The sequence below is a fragment of the Euphorbia lathyris genome, chromosome 1, assembly GCF_963576675.1.
Source record: "Euphorbia lathyris chromosome 1, ddEupLath1.1, whole genome shotgun sequence".
In the NCBI taxonomy this organism is placed as follows: Eukaryota; Viridiplantae; Streptophyta; class Magnoliopsida; order Malpighiales; family Euphorbiaceae; genus Euphorbia; species Euphorbia lathyris.
The window spans coordinates 132,230,710-132,243,055 of record NC_088910.1 but is presented as its reverse complement, the minus strand read 5'-3'; the positions used below and the strand labels follow the sequence as shown (position 1 = coordinate 132,243,055).

Here is a 12,346-nt window from a genome sequence, read left to right as displayed (position 1 = left end):
CTATGGCGTGCACGTTTTCGAGGCGGGGGTCAGTGTTTGGGGTCCGGGGGCTTGTGCATGCACGTGAAGGATGAGCATACGGGAGAAAGGGGCGCCCAGTATGGAATATATGCTTAGTTTTTGCATGTGATGACGGGTGCGATCATACCAGCACTAATGCACCGGATCCCATCAGAACTCCGAAGTTAAACGTTCTTGGGCGAGAGTAGTACTAAGATGGGTGACCTCTTGGGAAGTCCTCGTGTTGCACCCCCAAACTTTTTTGCAACGTGCATTTTTTAATTATTTAATTTTTTTTTCACCATGGCGTGCACGTTTTCGAGGCGGGGGTCAGTGTTTGGGGTCCGGGGGCTTGTGCATGTACGTGAAGGATGACCATACGGGAGAAAGGGGCGCCCAGTATGGAATATATGCTTAGTTTTTGCATGGGATGACGGGTGCGATCATACCAGCACTAATGCACCGGATCCCATCAGAACTCCGAAGTTAAACGTGCTTGGGCGAGAGTAGTACTAAGATGGGTGACCTCTTGGGAAGTCCTCGTGTTGCACCCCTAAACTTTTTTGCAACGTGCATTTTTTAATTATTTAATTTTTTTTTCACCATGGCGTGCACGTTTTCGAGGCGGGCCCAAACTTTTTTGCAACGTGCATTTTTTAATTATTTAATTTTTTTTTTCACCATGGCGTGCACGTTTTCGAGGCGGGGGTCAGTGTTTGGGGTCCGGGGGCTTGTGCATGCACGTGAAGGATGAGCATACGGGAGAAAGGGGCGCCCAGTATGGAATATATGCTTAGTTTTTGCATGTGATGACGGGTGCGATCATACCAGCACTAATGCACCGGATCCCATCAGAACTCCGAAGTTAAACGTGCTTGGGCGAGAGTAGTACTAAGATGGTTGACCTCTTGGGAAGTCCTCGTGTTGCACCCCCAAACTTTTTTGCAACGTGCATTTTTTAATTATTTAATTTTTTTTTTCACCATGGCGTGCATGTTTTCGAGGCGGGGGTCAGTGTTTGGGGTCCGGGGGCTTGTGCATGCACGTGAAGGATGAGCATACGGGAGAAAGGGGCGCCCAGTATGGAATATATGCTTAGTTTTTGCATGGGATGACGGGTGCGATCATACCGGCACTAATGCACCGGATCCCATCAGAACTCCGAAGTTAAACGTGCTTGGGCGAGAGTAGTACTAAGATGGGTGACCTCTTGGGAAGTCCTCATGTTGCACCCCCAAACTTTTTTGCAACGTGCATTTTTTAATTATTTAATTTTTTTTTCACCATGGCGTGCACGTTTTCGAGGCGGGCCCAAACTTTTTTGCAACGTGCATTTTTTAATTATTTAATTTTTTTTTCACCATGGCGTGCACGTTTTCGAGGCGGGGGTCAGTGTTTGGGGTCCGGGGGCTTGTGTATGCACGTGAAGGATGAGCATACGGGAGAAAGGGGCGCCCAGTATGGAATATATGCTTAGTTTTTGCATGGGATGACGGGTGCGATCATACCAGCACTAATGCACCGGATCCCATCAGAACTCCGAAGTTAAACGTGCTTGGGCGAGAGTAGTACTAAGATGGGTGACCTCTTGGGAAGTCCTCGTGTTGCACCCCTAAACTTTTTTGCAACGTGCATTTTTTAATTATTTAATTTTTTTTTCACCATGGCGTGCACGTTTTCGAGGCGGGCCCAAACTTTTTTGCAACGTGCATTTTTTAATTATTTAATTTTTTTTTCACCATGGCGTGCACGTTTTCGAGGCGGGGGTCAGTGTTTGGGGTCCGGGGGCTTGTGCATGCACGTGAAGGATGAGCATACGGGAGAAAGGGGCGCCCAGTATGGAATATATGCTTAGTTTTTGCATGTGATGACGGGTGCAATCATACCAGCACTAATGCACCGGATCCCATCAGAACTCCGAAGTTAAACGTGCTTGGGCGAGAGTAGTACTAAGATGGTTGACCTCTTGGGAAGTCCTCGTGTTGCACCCCCAAACTTTTTTACAACGTGCATTTTTTAATTATTTAATTTTTTTTTTCACCATGGCGTGCATGTTTTCGAGGCGGGGGTCAGTGTTTGGGGTCCGGGGGCTTGTGCATGCACGTGAAGGATGAGCATACGGGAGAAAGGGGCGCCCAGTATGGAATATATGCTTAGTTTTTGCATGGGATGACTGGTGCGATCATACCAGCACTAATGCACCGGATCCCATCAGAATCCCGAAGTTAAACGTGCTTGGGCGAGAGTAGTACTAAGATGGGTGACCTCTTGGGAAGTCCTCGTGTTGCACCCCCAAACTTTTTTGCAACGTGCATTTTTTAATTATTTAATTTTTTTTTCACCATGGCGTGCACGTTTTCGAGGCGGGCCCAAACTTTTTTGCAACGTGCATTTTTTAATTATTTAATTTTTTTTTCACCATGGCGTGCACGTTTTCGAGGCGGGGGTCAGTGTTTGGGGTCCGGGGGCTTGTGCATGCACGTGAAGGATGAGCATACGGGAGAAAGGGGCGCCCAGTATGGAATATATGCTTAGTTTTTGCATGGGATGACGGGTGCGATCATACCAGCACTAATGCACCGGATCCCATCAGAACTCCGAAGTTAAACGTGCTTGGGCGAGAGTAGTACTAAGATGGGTGACCTCTTGGGAAGTCCTCGTGTTGCACCCCTAAACTTTTTTATAATGTGCATTTTTTAATTATTTAATTTTTTTTTCACCATGGCGTGCACGTTTTCGAGGCGGGCCCAAACTTTTTTGCAACGTGCATTTTTTAATTATTTAATTTTTTTTCACCATGGCGTGCACGTTTTCGAGGCGGGGGTCAGTGTTTGGGGTCCGGGGGCTTGTGCATGCACGTGAAGGATGAGCATACGGGAGAAAGGGGCGCCCAGTATGGAATATATGCTTAGTTTTTGCATGTGATGACGGGTGCGATCATACCAGCACTAATGCACCGGATCCCATCAGAACTCCGAAGTTAAACGTGCTTGGGCGAGAGTAGTACTAAGATGGGTGACCTCTTGGGAAGTCCTCGTGTTGCACCCCCAAACTTTTTTGCAACGTGCATTTTTTAATTATTTAATTTTTTTTTCACCATGGCGTGCACGTTTTCGAGGCGGGGGTCAGTGTTTGGGGTCCGGGGGCTTGTGCATGCACGTGAAGGATGAGCATACGGGAGAAAGGGGCGCCCAGTATGGAATATATGCTTAGTTTTTGCATGGGATGACGGGTGCGATCATACCAGCACTAATGCACCGGATCCCATCAGAACTCCGAAGTTAAACGTGCTTGGGCGAGAGTAGTACTAAGATGGGTGACCTCTTGGGAAGTCCTCGTGTTGCACCCCTAAACTTTTTTGCAACGTGCATTTTTTAATTATTTAATTTTTTTTTCACCATGGCGTGCACGTTTTCGAGGCGGGCCCAAACTTTTTTGCAACGTGCATTTTTTAATTATTTAATTTTTTTTTTCACCATGGCGTGCACGTTTTCGAGGCGGGGGTCAGTGTTTGGGGTCCGGGGGCTTGTGCATGCACGTGAAGGATGAGCATACGGGAGAAAGGGGCGCCCAGTATGGAATATATGCTTAGTTTTTGCATGTGATGACGGGTGCGATCATACCAGCACTAATGCACCGGATCCCATCAGAACTCCGAAGTTAAACGTGCTTGGGCGAGAGTAGTACTAAGATGGTTGACCTCTTGGGAAATCCTCGTGTTGCACCCCCAAACTTTTTTGCAACGTGCATTTTTTAATTATTTAATTTTTTTTTTCACCATGGAGTGCATGTTTTCGAGGCGGGGGTCAGTGTTTGGGGTCCGGGGGCTTGTGCATGCACGTGAAGGATGAGCATACGGGAGAAAGGGGCGCCCAGTATGGAATATATGCTTAGTTTTTGCATGGGATGACGGGTGCGATCATACCAGCATTAATGCACCGGATCCCATCAGAACTCCGAAGTTAAACGTGCTTGGGCGAGAGTAGTACTAAGATGGGTGACCTCTTGGGAAGTCCTCGTGTTGCACCCCCAAACTTTTTTGCAACGTGCATTTTTTAATTATTTAATTTTTTTTTCACCATGGCGTGCACGTTTTCGAGGTGGGCCCAAACTTTTTTGCAACGTGAATTTTTTAATTATTTAATTTTTTTTTCACCATGGCGTGCACGTTTTCGAGGCGGGGGTCAGTGTTTGGGGTCCGGGGGCTTGTGCATGCACGTGAAGGATGAGCATACGGGAGAAAGGGGCGCCCAGTATGGAATATATGCTTAGTTTTTGCATGGGATGACGGGTGCGATCATACCAGCACTAATGCACCGGATCCCATCAGAACTCCGAAGTTAAACGTGCTTGGGCGAGAGTAGTACTAAGATGGGTGACCTCTTGGGAAGTCCTCGTGTTGCACCCCTAAACTTTTTTGCAACGTGCATTTTTTAATTATTTAATTTTTTTTTCACCATGGCGTGCACGTTTTCGAGGCGGGGGTCAGTGTTTGGGGTCCGGGGGCTTGTGCATGCACGTGAAGGATGAGCATACGGGAGAAAGGGGCGCCCAGTATGGAATATATGCTTAGTTTTTGCATGTGATGACGGGTGCAATCATACCAGCACTAATGCACCGGATCCCATCAGAACTCCGAAGTTGAACGTGCTTGGGCGAGAGTAGTACTAAGATGGTTGACCTCTTGGGAAGTCCTCGTGTTGCACCCCCAAACTTTTTTGCAACGTGCATTTTTTAATTATTTAATTTTTTTTTTCACCATGGCGTGCATGTTTTCGAGGCGGGGGTCAGTGTTTGGGGTCCGGGGGCTTGTGCATGCACGTGAAGGATGAGCATACGGGAGAAAGGGGCGCCCAGTATGGAATATATGCTTAGTTTTTGCATGGGATGACGGGTGCGATCATACCAGCACTAATGCACCGGATCCCATCAGAACCCCGAAGTTAAACGTGCTTGGGCGAGAGTAGTACTAAGATGGGTGACCTCTTGGAAAGTCCTCGTGTTGCACCCCCAAACTTTTTTGCAACGTGCATTTTTTAATTATTTAATTTTTTTTTCACCATGGCGTGCACGTTTTCGAGGCGGGCCCAAACTTTTTTGCAACGTGCATTTTTTAATTATTTAATTTTTTTTTCACCATGGCGTGCACGTTTTCGAGGCGGGGGTCAGTGTTTGGGGTCCGGGGGCTTGTGCATGCACGTGAAGGATGAGCATACGGGAGAAAGGGGCGCCCAGTATGGAATATATGCTTAGTTTTTGCATGGGATGACGAGTGCGATCATACCAGCACTAATGCACCGGATCCCATCAGAACTCCGAAGTGAAACGTGCTTGGGCGAGAGTAGTACTAAGATGGGTGACCTCTTGGGAAGTCCTCGTGTTGCACCCCTAAACTTTTTTATAACGTGCATTTTTTAATTATTTAATTTTTTTTTCACCATGGCGTGCACGTTTTCGAGGCGGGCCCAAACTTTTTTGCAACGTGCATTTTTTAATTATTTAATTTTTTTTCACCATGGCGTGCACGTTTTCGAGGCGGGGGTCAGTGTTTGGGGTCCGGGGGCTTGTGCATGCACGTGAAGGATGAGCATACGGGAGAAAGGGGCGCCCAGTATGGAATATATGCTTAGTTTTTGCATGTGATGACGGGTGCGATCATACCAGCACTAATGCACCGGATCCCATCAGAACTCCGAAGTTTAACGTGCTTGGGCGAGAGTAGTACTAAGATGGGTGACCTCTTGGGAAGTCCTCGTGTTGCACCCCCAAACTTTTTTGCAACGTGCATTTTTTAATTATTTAATTTTTTTTTCACCTGGCGTGCACGTTTTCGAGGCGGGGGTCAGTGTTTGGGGTCCGGGGGCTTGTGCATGCACGTGAAGGATGAGCATACGGGAGAAAGGGGCGCCCAGTATGGAATATATGCTTAGTTTTTGCATGGGATGACGGGTGCGATCATACCAGCACTAATGCACCGGATCCCATCAGAACTCCGAAGTTAAACGTGCTTGGGCGAGAGTAGTACTAAGATGGGTGACCTCTTGGGAAGTCCTCGTGTTGCACCCCTAAACTTTTTTGCAACGTGCATTTTTTAATTATTTAATTTTTTTTTCACCATGGCGTGCACGTTTTCGAGGCGGGCCCAAACTTTTTTGCAACGTGCATTTTTTAATTATTTAATTTTTTTTTTCACCATGGCGTGCACGTTTTCGAGGCGGGGGTCAGTGTTTGGGGTCCGGGGGCTTGTGCATGCACGTGAAGGATGAGCATACGGGAGAAAGGGGCGCCCAGTATGGAATATATGCTTAGTTTTTGCATGTGATGACGGGTGCGATCATACCAGCACTAATGCACCGGATCCCATCAGAACTCCGAAGTTAAACGTGCTTGGGCGAGAGTAGTACTAAGATGGTTGACCTCTTGGGAAGTCCTCGTGTTGCACCCCCAAACTTTTTTGCAACGTGCATTTTTTAATTATTTAATTTTTTTTTTCACCATGGCGTGCATGTTTTCGAGGCGGGGGTCAGTGTTTGGGGTCCGGGGGCTTGTGCATGCACGTGAAGGATGAGCATACGGGAGAAAGGGGCGCCCAGTATGGAATATATGCTTAGTTTTTGCATGGGATGACGGGTGCGATCATACCAGCACTAATGCACCGGATCCCATCAGAACTCCGAAGTTAAACGTGCTTGGGCGAGAGTAGTACTAAGATGTGTGACCTCTTGGGAAGTCCTCGTGTTGCACCCCCAAACTTTTTTGCAACGTGCATTTTTTAATTATTTAATTTTTTTTTCACCATGGCGTGCACGTTTTCGAGGCGGGCCCAAACTTTTTTGCAACGTGCATTTTTTAATTATTTAATTTTTTTTTCACCATGGCGTGCACGTTTTTGAGGCGGGGGTCAGTGTTTGGGGTCCGGGGGCTTGTGCATGCACGTGAAGGATGAGCATACGGGAGAAAGGGGCGCCCAGTATGGAATATATGCTTAGTTTTTGCATGTGATGACGGGTGCAATCATACCAGCACTAATGCACCGGATCCCATCAGAACTCCGAAGTTAAACGTGCTTGGGCGAGAGTAGTACTAAGATGGTTGACCTCTTGGGAAGTCCTCGTGTTGCACCCCCAAACTTTTTTGCAACGTGCATTTTTTAATTATTTAATTTTTTTTTTCACCATGGCGTGCATGTTTTCGAGGCGGGGGTCAGTGTTTGGGGTCCGGGGGCTTGTGCAAGCACGTGAAGGATGAGCATACGGGAGAAAGGGGCGCCCAGTATGGAATATATGCTTAGTTTTTGCATGGGATGACGGGTGCGATCATACCAGCACTAATGCACCGGATCCCATCAGAACCCCGAAGTTAAACGTGCTTGGGCGAGAGTAGTACTAAGATGGGTGACCTCTTGGGAAGTCCTCGTGTTGCACCCCCAAACTTTTTTGCAACGTGCATTTTTTAATTATTTAATTTTTTTTTCACCATGGCGTGCACGTTTTCGAGGCGGGCCCAAACTTTTTTGCAACGTGCATTTTTTAATTATTTAATTTTTTTTTCACCATGGCGTGCACGTTTTCGAGGCGGGGGTCAGTGTTTGGGGTCCGGGGGCTTGTGCATGCACGTGAAGGATGAGCATACGGGAGAAAGGGGCGCCCAGTATGGAATATATGCTTAGTTTTTGCATGGGATGACGGGTGCGATCATACCAGCACTAATGCACCGGATCCCATCAGAACTCCGAAGTTAAACGTGCTTGGGCGAGAGTAGTACTAAGATGGGTGACCTCTTGGGAAGTCCTCTTGTTGCACCCCTAAACTTTTTTGCAACGTGCATTTTTTAATTATTTAATTTTTTTTTCACCATGGCGTGCACGTTTTCGAGGCGGGCCCAAACTTTTTTGCAACGTGCATTTTTTAATTATTTAATTTTTTTTCACCATGGCGTGCACGTTTTCGAGGCGGGGGTCAGTGTTTGGGGTCCGGGGGCTTGTGCATGCACGTGAAGGATGAGCATACGGGAGAAAGGGGCGCCCAGTATGGAATATATGCTTAGTTTTTGCATGGGATGACGGGTGCGATCATACCAGCACTAATGCACCGGATCCCATCAGAACTCCGAAGTTAAACGTGCTTGGGCGAGAGTAGTACTAAGATGGTTGACCTCTTGGGAAGTCCTCGTGTTGCACCCCCAAACTTTTTTGCAACGTGCATTTTTTAATTATTTAATTTTTTTTTTCACCATGGCGTGCATGTTTTCGAGGCGGGGGTCAGTGTTTGGGGTCCGGGGGCTTGTGCATGCACGTGAAGGATGAGCATACGGGAGAAAGGGGCGCCCAGTATGGAATATATGCTTAGTTTTTGCATGTGATGACGGGTGCAATCATACCAGCACTAATGCACCGGATCCCATCAGAACTCCGAAGTTAAACGTGCTTGGGCGAGAGTAGTACTAAGATGGTTGACCTCTTGGGAAGTCCTCGTGTTGCACCCCCAAACTTTTTTGCAACGTGCATTTTTTAATTATTTAATTTTTTTTTTCACCATGGCGTGCATGTTTTCGAGGCGGGGGTCAGTGTTTGGGGTCCGGGGGCTTGTGCAAGCACGTGAAGGATGAGCATACGGGAGAAAGGGGCGCCCAGTATGGAATATATGCTTAGTTTTTGCATGGGATGACGGGTGCGATCATACCAGCACTAATGCACCGGATCCCATCAGAACCCCGAAGTTAAACGTGCTTGGGCGAGAGTAGTACTAAGATGGGTGACCTCTTGGGAAGTCCTCGTGTTGCACCCCCAAACTTTTTTGCAACGTGCATTTTTTAATTATTTAATTTTTTTTTCACCATGGCGTGCACGTTTTCGAGGCGGGCCCAAACTTTTTTGCAACGTGCATTTTTTAATTATTTAATTTTTTTTTCACCATGGCGTGCACGTTTTCGAGGCGGGGGTCAGTGTTTGGGGTCCGGGGGCTTGTGCATGCACGTGAAGGATGAGCATACGGGAGAAAGGGGCGCCCAGTATGGAATATATGCTTAGTTTTTGCATGGGATGACGGGTGCGATCATACCAGCACTAATGCACCGGATCCCATCAGAACTCCGAAGTTAAACGTGCTTGGGCGAGAGTAGTACTAAGATGGGTGACCTCTTGGGAAGTCCTCTTGTTGCACCCCTAAACTTTTTTGCAACGTGCATTTTTTAATTATTTAATTTTTTTTTCACCATGGCGTGCACGTTTTCGAGGCGGGCCCAAACTTTTTTGCAACGTGCATTTTTTAATTATTTAATTTTTTTTCACCATGGCGTGCACGTTTTCGAGGCGGGGGTCAGTGTTTGGGGTCCGGGGGCTTGTGCATGCACGTGAAGGATGAGCATACGGGAGAAAGGGGCGCCCAGTATGGAATATATGCTTAGTTTTTGCATGGGATGACGGGTGCGATCATACCAGCACTAATGCACCGGATCCCATCAGAACTCCGAAGTTAAACGTGCTTGGGCGAGAGTAGTACTAAGATGGTTGACCTCTTGGGAAGTCCTCGTGTTGCACCCCCAAACTTTTTTGCAACGTGCATTTTTTAATTATTTAATTTTTTTTTTCACCATGGCGTGCATGTTTTCGAGGCGGGGGTCAGTGTTTGGGGTCCGGGGGCTTGTGCATGCACGTGAAGGATGAGCATACGGGAGAAAGGGGCGCCCAGTATGGAATATATGCTTAGTTTTTGCATGGGATGACGGGTGCGATCATACCAGCACTAATGCACCGGATCCCATCAGAACTCCGAAGTTAAACGTGCTTGGGCGAGAGTAGTACTAAGATGGGTGACCTCTTCGGAAGTCCTCGTGTTGCACCCCCAAACTTTTTTGCAACGTGCATTTTTTAATTATTTAATTTTTTTTTCACCATGGCGTGCATGTTTTCGAGGCGGGGGTCAGTGTTTGGGGTCCGGGGGCTTGTGCATGCACGTGAAGGATGAGCATACGGGAGAAAGGGGCGCCCAGTATGGAATATATGCTTAGTTTTTGCATGGGATGACGGGTGCGATCATACCAGCACTAATGCACCGGATCCCATCAGAACTCCGAAGTTAAACGTGCTTGGGCGAGAGTAGTACTAAGATGGGTGACCTCTTCGGAAGTCCTCGTGTTGCACCCCCAAACTTTTTTGCAACGTGCATTTTTTAATTATTTAATTTTTTTTTCACCATGGCGTGCACGTTTTCGAGGCAGGGGTCAGTGTTTGGGGTCCGGGGGCTTGTGCATGCACGTGAAGGATGAGCATACGGGAGAAAGGGGCGCCCAGTATGGAATATATGCTTAGTTTTTGCATGGGATGACGGGTGCGATCATACCAGCACTAATGCACCGGATCCCATCAGAACTCCGAAGTTAAACGTGCTTGGGCGAGAGTAGTACTAAGATGGGTGACCTCTTGGGAAGTCCTCGTGTTGTACCCCTAAACTTTTTTATAACGTGCATTTTTTAATTATTTAATTTTTTTTTCACCATGGCGTGCACGTTTTCGAGGCGGGCCCAAACTTTTTTGCAACGTGCATTTTTTAATTATTTAATTTTTTTTTCACCATGGCGTGCACGTTTTCGAGGCGGGGGTCAGTGTTTGGGGTCCGGGGGCTTGTGCATGCACGTGAAGGATGAGCATACGGGAGAAAGGGGCGCCCAGTATGGAATATATGCTTAGTTTTTGCATGGGATGACGGGTGCGATCATACCAGCACTAATGCACCGGATCCCATCAGAACTCCGAAGTTAAACGTGCTTGGGCGAGAGTAGTACTAAGATGGGTGACCTCTTGGGAAGTCCTCGTGTTGCACCCCTAAACTTTTTTGCAACGTGCATTTTTTAATTATTTAATTTTTTTTACACCATGGCGTGCACGTTTTCGAGGCGGGCCCAAACTTTTTTGCAACGTGCATTTTTTAATTATTTAATTTTTTTTTCACCATGGCGTGCACGTTTTCGAGGCGGGGGTCAGTGTTTGGGGTCCGGGGGCTTGTGCATGCACGTGAAGGATGAGCATACGGGAGAAAGGGGCGCCCAGTATGGAATATATGCTTAGTTTTTGCATGTGATGACGGGTGCGATCATACCAGCACTAATGCACCGGATCCCATCAGAACTCCGAAGTTAAACGTGCTTGGGCGAGAGTAGTACTAAGATGGTTGACCTCTTGGGAAGTCCTCGTGTTGCACCCCCAAACTTTTTTGCAACGTGCATTTTTTAATTATTTAATTTTTTTTTTCACCATGGCGTGCATGTTTTCGAGGCGGGGGTCAGTGTTTGGGGTCCGGGGGCTTGTGCATGCACGTGAAGGATGAGCATACGGGAGAAAGGGGCGCCCAGTATGGAATATATGCTTAGTTTTTGCATGGGATGACGGGTGCGATCATACCAGCACTAATGCACCGGATCCCATCAGAACCCCGAAGTTAAACGTGCTTGGGCGAGAGTAGTACTAAGATGGGTGACCTCTTCGGAAGTCCTCGTGTTGCACCCCCAAACTTTTTTGCAACGTGCATTTTTTAATTATTTAATTTTTTTTTCACCATGGCGTGCACGTTTTCGAGGCGGGCCCAAACTTTTTTGCAACGTGCATTTTTTAATTATTTAATTTTTTTTTCACCATGGCGTGCACGTTTTCGAGGCGGGGGTCAGTGTTTGGGGTCCGGGGGCTTGTGCATGCACGTGAAGGATGAGCATACGGGAGAAAGGGGCGCCCAGTATGGAATATATGCTTAGTTTTTGCATGGGATGACGAGTGCGATCATACCAGCACTAATGCACCGGATCCCATCAGAACTCCGAAGTGAAACGTGCTTGGGCGAGAGTAGTACTAAGATGGGTGACCTCTTGGGAAGTCCTCGTGTTGCACCCCTAAACTTTTTTATAACGTGCATTTTTTAATTATTTAATTTTTTTTTCACCATGGCGTGCACGTTTTCGAGGCGGGCCCAAACTTTTTTGCAACGTGCATTTTTTAATTATTTAATTTTTTTTCACCATGGCGTGCACGTTTTCGAGGCGGGGGTCAGTGTTTGGGGTCCGGGGGCTTGTGCATCCACGTGAAGGATGAGCATACGGGAGAAAGGGGCGCCCAGTATGGAATATATGCTTAGTTTTTGCATGTGATGACGGGTGCGATCATACCAGCACTAATGCACCGGATCCCATCAGAACTCCGAAGTTAAACGTGCTTGGGCGAGAGTAGTACTAAGATGGGTGACCTCTTGGGAAGTCCTCGTGTTGCACCCCCAAACTTTTTTGCAACGTGCATTTTTTAATTATTTAATTTTTTTTTCACCATGGCGTGCACGTTTTCGAGGCGGGGGTCAGTGTTTGG

The 12,346-nt window shown here is 47.2% G+C and overlaps 36 non-coding genes across 36 annotated transcripts; all 36 read left to right on the top strand.

The window, feature by feature from the left end:
• Nucleotides 1-134: 134 nt before the first annotated feature.
• On the top strand, nucleotides 135-253 carry LOC136213606 (5S ribosomal RNA). Its single transcript, XR_010680706.1, has one exon. It is a non-coding gene; the product is annotated as a 5S ribosomal RNA (ribosomal RNA).
• Nucleotides 254-435: 182 nt separating this feature from the next.
• LOC136211189 (5S ribosomal RNA) lies at nucleotides 436-554 on the top strand. Its single transcript, XR_010678405.1, has one exon. It is a non-coding gene; the product is annotated as a 5S ribosomal RNA (ribosomal RNA).
• Nucleotides 555-814: 260 nt separating this feature from the next.
• Nucleotides 815-933, top strand: LOC136212828 (5S ribosomal RNA). Its single transcript, XR_010679969.1, has one exon. It is a non-coding gene; the product is annotated as a 5S ribosomal RNA (ribosomal RNA).
• Nucleotides 934-1,116: 183 nt separating this feature from the next.
• On the top strand, nucleotides 1,117-1,235 carry LOC136214072 (5S ribosomal RNA). The gene has a single exon (XR_010681170.1). It is a non-coding gene; the product is annotated as a 5S ribosomal RNA (ribosomal RNA).
• Nucleotides 1,236-1,494: 259 nt separating this feature from the next.
• LOC136211188 (5S ribosomal RNA) lies at nucleotides 1,495-1,613 on the top strand. Its single transcript, XR_010678404.1, has one exon. It is a non-coding gene; the product is annotated as a 5S ribosomal RNA (ribosomal RNA).
• A 259-nt stretch (nucleotides 1,614-1,872) lies between these two features.
• LOC136213265 (5S ribosomal RNA) lies at nucleotides 1,873-1,991 on the top strand. The gene has a single exon (XR_010680387.1). It is a non-coding gene; the product is annotated as a 5S ribosomal RNA (ribosomal RNA).
• A 183-nt stretch (nucleotides 1,992-2,174) lies between these two features.
• LOC136215447 (5S ribosomal RNA) lies at nucleotides 2,175-2,293 on the top strand. Its single transcript, XR_010682487.1, has one exon. It is a non-coding gene; the product is annotated as a 5S ribosomal RNA (ribosomal RNA).
• A 259-nt stretch (nucleotides 2,294-2,552) lies between these two features.
• On the top strand, nucleotides 2,553-2,671 carry LOC136211187 (5S ribosomal RNA). The gene has a single exon (XR_010678403.1). It is a non-coding gene; the product is annotated as a 5S ribosomal RNA (ribosomal RNA).
• Nucleotides 2,672-2,929: 258 nt separating this feature from the next.
• LOC136211186 (5S ribosomal RNA) lies at nucleotides 2,930-3,048 on the top strand. The gene has a single exon (XR_010678402.1). It is a non-coding gene; the product is annotated as a 5S ribosomal RNA (ribosomal RNA).
• Nucleotides 3,049-3,230: 182 nt separating this feature from the next.
• On the top strand, nucleotides 3,231-3,349 carry LOC136211185 (5S ribosomal RNA). The gene has a single exon (XR_010678401.1). It is a non-coding gene; the product is annotated as a 5S ribosomal RNA (ribosomal RNA).
• Nucleotides 3,350-3,609: 260 nt separating this feature from the next.
• Nucleotides 3,610-3,728, top strand: LOC136213338 (5S ribosomal RNA). Its single transcript, XR_010680454.1, has one exon. It is a non-coding gene; the product is annotated as a 5S ribosomal RNA (ribosomal RNA).
• A 183-nt stretch (nucleotides 3,729-3,911) lies between these two features.
• On the top strand, nucleotides 3,912-4,030 carry LOC136212003 (5S ribosomal RNA). The gene has a single exon (XR_010679183.1). It is a non-coding gene; the product is annotated as a 5S ribosomal RNA (ribosomal RNA).
• Nucleotides 4,031-4,289: 259 nt separating this feature from the next.
• Nucleotides 4,290-4,408, top strand: LOC136211183 (5S ribosomal RNA). Its single transcript, XR_010678399.1, has one exon. It is a non-coding gene; the product is annotated as a 5S ribosomal RNA (ribosomal RNA).
• A 182-nt stretch (nucleotides 4,409-4,590) lies between these two features.
• LOC136215021 (5S ribosomal RNA) lies at nucleotides 4,591-4,709 on the top strand. Its single transcript, XR_010682078.1, has one exon. It is a non-coding gene; the product is annotated as a 5S ribosomal RNA (ribosomal RNA).
• Nucleotides 4,710-4,892: 183 nt separating this feature from the next.
• Nucleotides 4,893-5,011, top strand: LOC136215154 (5S ribosomal RNA). Its single transcript, XR_010682203.1, has one exon. It is a non-coding gene; the product is annotated as a 5S ribosomal RNA (ribosomal RNA).
• A 259-nt stretch (nucleotides 5,012-5,270) lies between these two features.
• Nucleotides 5,271-5,389, top strand: LOC136213863 (5S ribosomal RNA). The gene has a single exon (XR_010680961.1). It is a non-coding gene; the product is annotated as a 5S ribosomal RNA (ribosomal RNA).
• A 258-nt stretch (nucleotides 5,390-5,647) lies between these two features.
• On the top strand, nucleotides 5,648-5,766 carry LOC136213957 (5S ribosomal RNA). The gene has a single exon (XR_010681057.1). It is a non-coding gene; the product is annotated as a 5S ribosomal RNA (ribosomal RNA).
• Nucleotides 5,767-5,947: 181 nt separating this feature from the next.
• Nucleotides 5,948-6,066, top strand: LOC136211182 (5S ribosomal RNA). The gene has a single exon (XR_010678398.1). It is a non-coding gene; the product is annotated as a 5S ribosomal RNA (ribosomal RNA).
• A 260-nt stretch (nucleotides 6,067-6,326) lies between these two features.
• LOC136212827 (5S ribosomal RNA) lies at nucleotides 6,327-6,445 on the top strand. The gene has a single exon (XR_010679968.1). It is a non-coding gene; the product is annotated as a 5S ribosomal RNA (ribosomal RNA).
• Nucleotides 6,446-6,628: 183 nt separating this feature from the next.
• Nucleotides 6,629-6,747, top strand: LOC136214349 (5S ribosomal RNA). Its single transcript, XR_010681439.1, has one exon. It is a non-coding gene; the product is annotated as a 5S ribosomal RNA (ribosomal RNA).
• A 259-nt stretch (nucleotides 6,748-7,006) lies between these two features.
• LOC136213264 (5S ribosomal RNA) lies at nucleotides 7,007-7,125 on the top strand. Its single transcript, XR_010680386.1, has one exon. It is a non-coding gene; the product is annotated as a 5S ribosomal RNA (ribosomal RNA).
• Nucleotides 7,126-7,308: 183 nt separating this feature from the next.
• LOC136213984 (5S ribosomal RNA) lies at nucleotides 7,309-7,427 on the top strand. The gene has a single exon (XR_010681081.1). It is a non-coding gene; the product is annotated as a 5S ribosomal RNA (ribosomal RNA).
• A 259-nt stretch (nucleotides 7,428-7,686) lies between these two features.
• LOC136214334 (5S ribosomal RNA) lies at nucleotides 7,687-7,805 on the top strand. Its single transcript, XR_010681424.1, has one exon. It is a non-coding gene; the product is annotated as a 5S ribosomal RNA (ribosomal RNA).
• Nucleotides 7,806-8,063: 258 nt separating this feature from the next.
• LOC136212825 (5S ribosomal RNA) lies at nucleotides 8,064-8,182 on the top strand. Its single transcript, XR_010679966.1, has one exon. It is a non-coding gene; the product is annotated as a 5S ribosomal RNA (ribosomal RNA).
• Nucleotides 8,183-8,365: 183 nt separating this feature from the next.
• LOC136213262 (5S ribosomal RNA) lies at nucleotides 8,366-8,484 on the top strand. The gene has a single exon (XR_010680384.1). It is a non-coding gene; the product is annotated as a 5S ribosomal RNA (ribosomal RNA).
• Nucleotides 8,485-8,667: 183 nt separating this feature from the next.
• LOC136213983 (5S ribosomal RNA) lies at nucleotides 8,668-8,786 on the top strand. Its single transcript, XR_010681080.1, has one exon. It is a non-coding gene; the product is annotated as a 5S ribosomal RNA (ribosomal RNA).
• A 259-nt stretch (nucleotides 8,787-9,045) lies between these two features.
• Nucleotides 9,046-9,164, top strand: LOC136214333 (5S ribosomal RNA). Its single transcript, XR_010681423.1, has one exon. It is a non-coding gene; the product is annotated as a 5S ribosomal RNA (ribosomal RNA).
• Nucleotides 9,165-9,422: 258 nt separating this feature from the next.
• LOC136212824 (5S ribosomal RNA) lies at nucleotides 9,423-9,541 on the top strand. The gene has a single exon (XR_010679965.1). It is a non-coding gene; the product is annotated as a 5S ribosomal RNA (ribosomal RNA).
• A 183-nt stretch (nucleotides 9,542-9,724) lies between these two features.
• On the top strand, nucleotides 9,725-9,843 carry LOC136213138 (5S ribosomal RNA). Its single transcript, XR_010680266.1, has one exon. It is a non-coding gene; the product is annotated as a 5S ribosomal RNA (ribosomal RNA).
• A 182-nt stretch (nucleotides 9,844-10,025) lies between these two features.
• Nucleotides 10,026-10,144, top strand: LOC136213137 (5S ribosomal RNA). Its single transcript, XR_010680265.1, has one exon. It is a non-coding gene; the product is annotated as a 5S ribosomal RNA (ribosomal RNA).
• A 182-nt stretch (nucleotides 10,145-10,326) lies between these two features.
• Nucleotides 10,327-10,445, top strand: LOC136212976 (5S ribosomal RNA). The gene has a single exon (XR_010680111.1). It is a non-coding gene; the product is annotated as a 5S ribosomal RNA (ribosomal RNA).
• Nucleotides 10,446-10,704: 259 nt separating this feature from the next.
• On the top strand, nucleotides 10,705-10,823 carry LOC136211180 (5S ribosomal RNA). Its single transcript, XR_010678397.1, has one exon. It is a non-coding gene; the product is annotated as a 5S ribosomal RNA (ribosomal RNA).
• A 259-nt stretch (nucleotides 10,824-11,082) lies between these two features.
• On the top strand, nucleotides 11,083-11,201 carry LOC136212823 (5S ribosomal RNA). Its single transcript, XR_010679964.1, has one exon. It is a non-coding gene; the product is annotated as a 5S ribosomal RNA (ribosomal RNA).
• A 183-nt stretch (nucleotides 11,202-11,384) lies between these two features.
• LOC136215010 (5S ribosomal RNA) lies at nucleotides 11,385-11,503 on the top strand. The gene has a single exon (XR_010682067.1). It is a non-coding gene; the product is annotated as a 5S ribosomal RNA (ribosomal RNA).
• A 259-nt stretch (nucleotides 11,504-11,762) lies between these two features.
• Nucleotides 11,763-11,881, top strand: LOC136213862 (5S ribosomal RNA). The gene has a single exon (XR_010680960.1). It is a non-coding gene; the product is annotated as a 5S ribosomal RNA (ribosomal RNA).
• A 258-nt stretch (nucleotides 11,882-12,139) lies between these two features.
• Nucleotides 12,140-12,258, top strand: LOC136211179 (5S ribosomal RNA). The gene has a single exon (XR_010678396.1). It is a non-coding gene; the product is annotated as a 5S ribosomal RNA (ribosomal RNA).
• The last annotated feature ends 88 nt before the right edge of the window (nucleotides 12,259-12,346 follow it).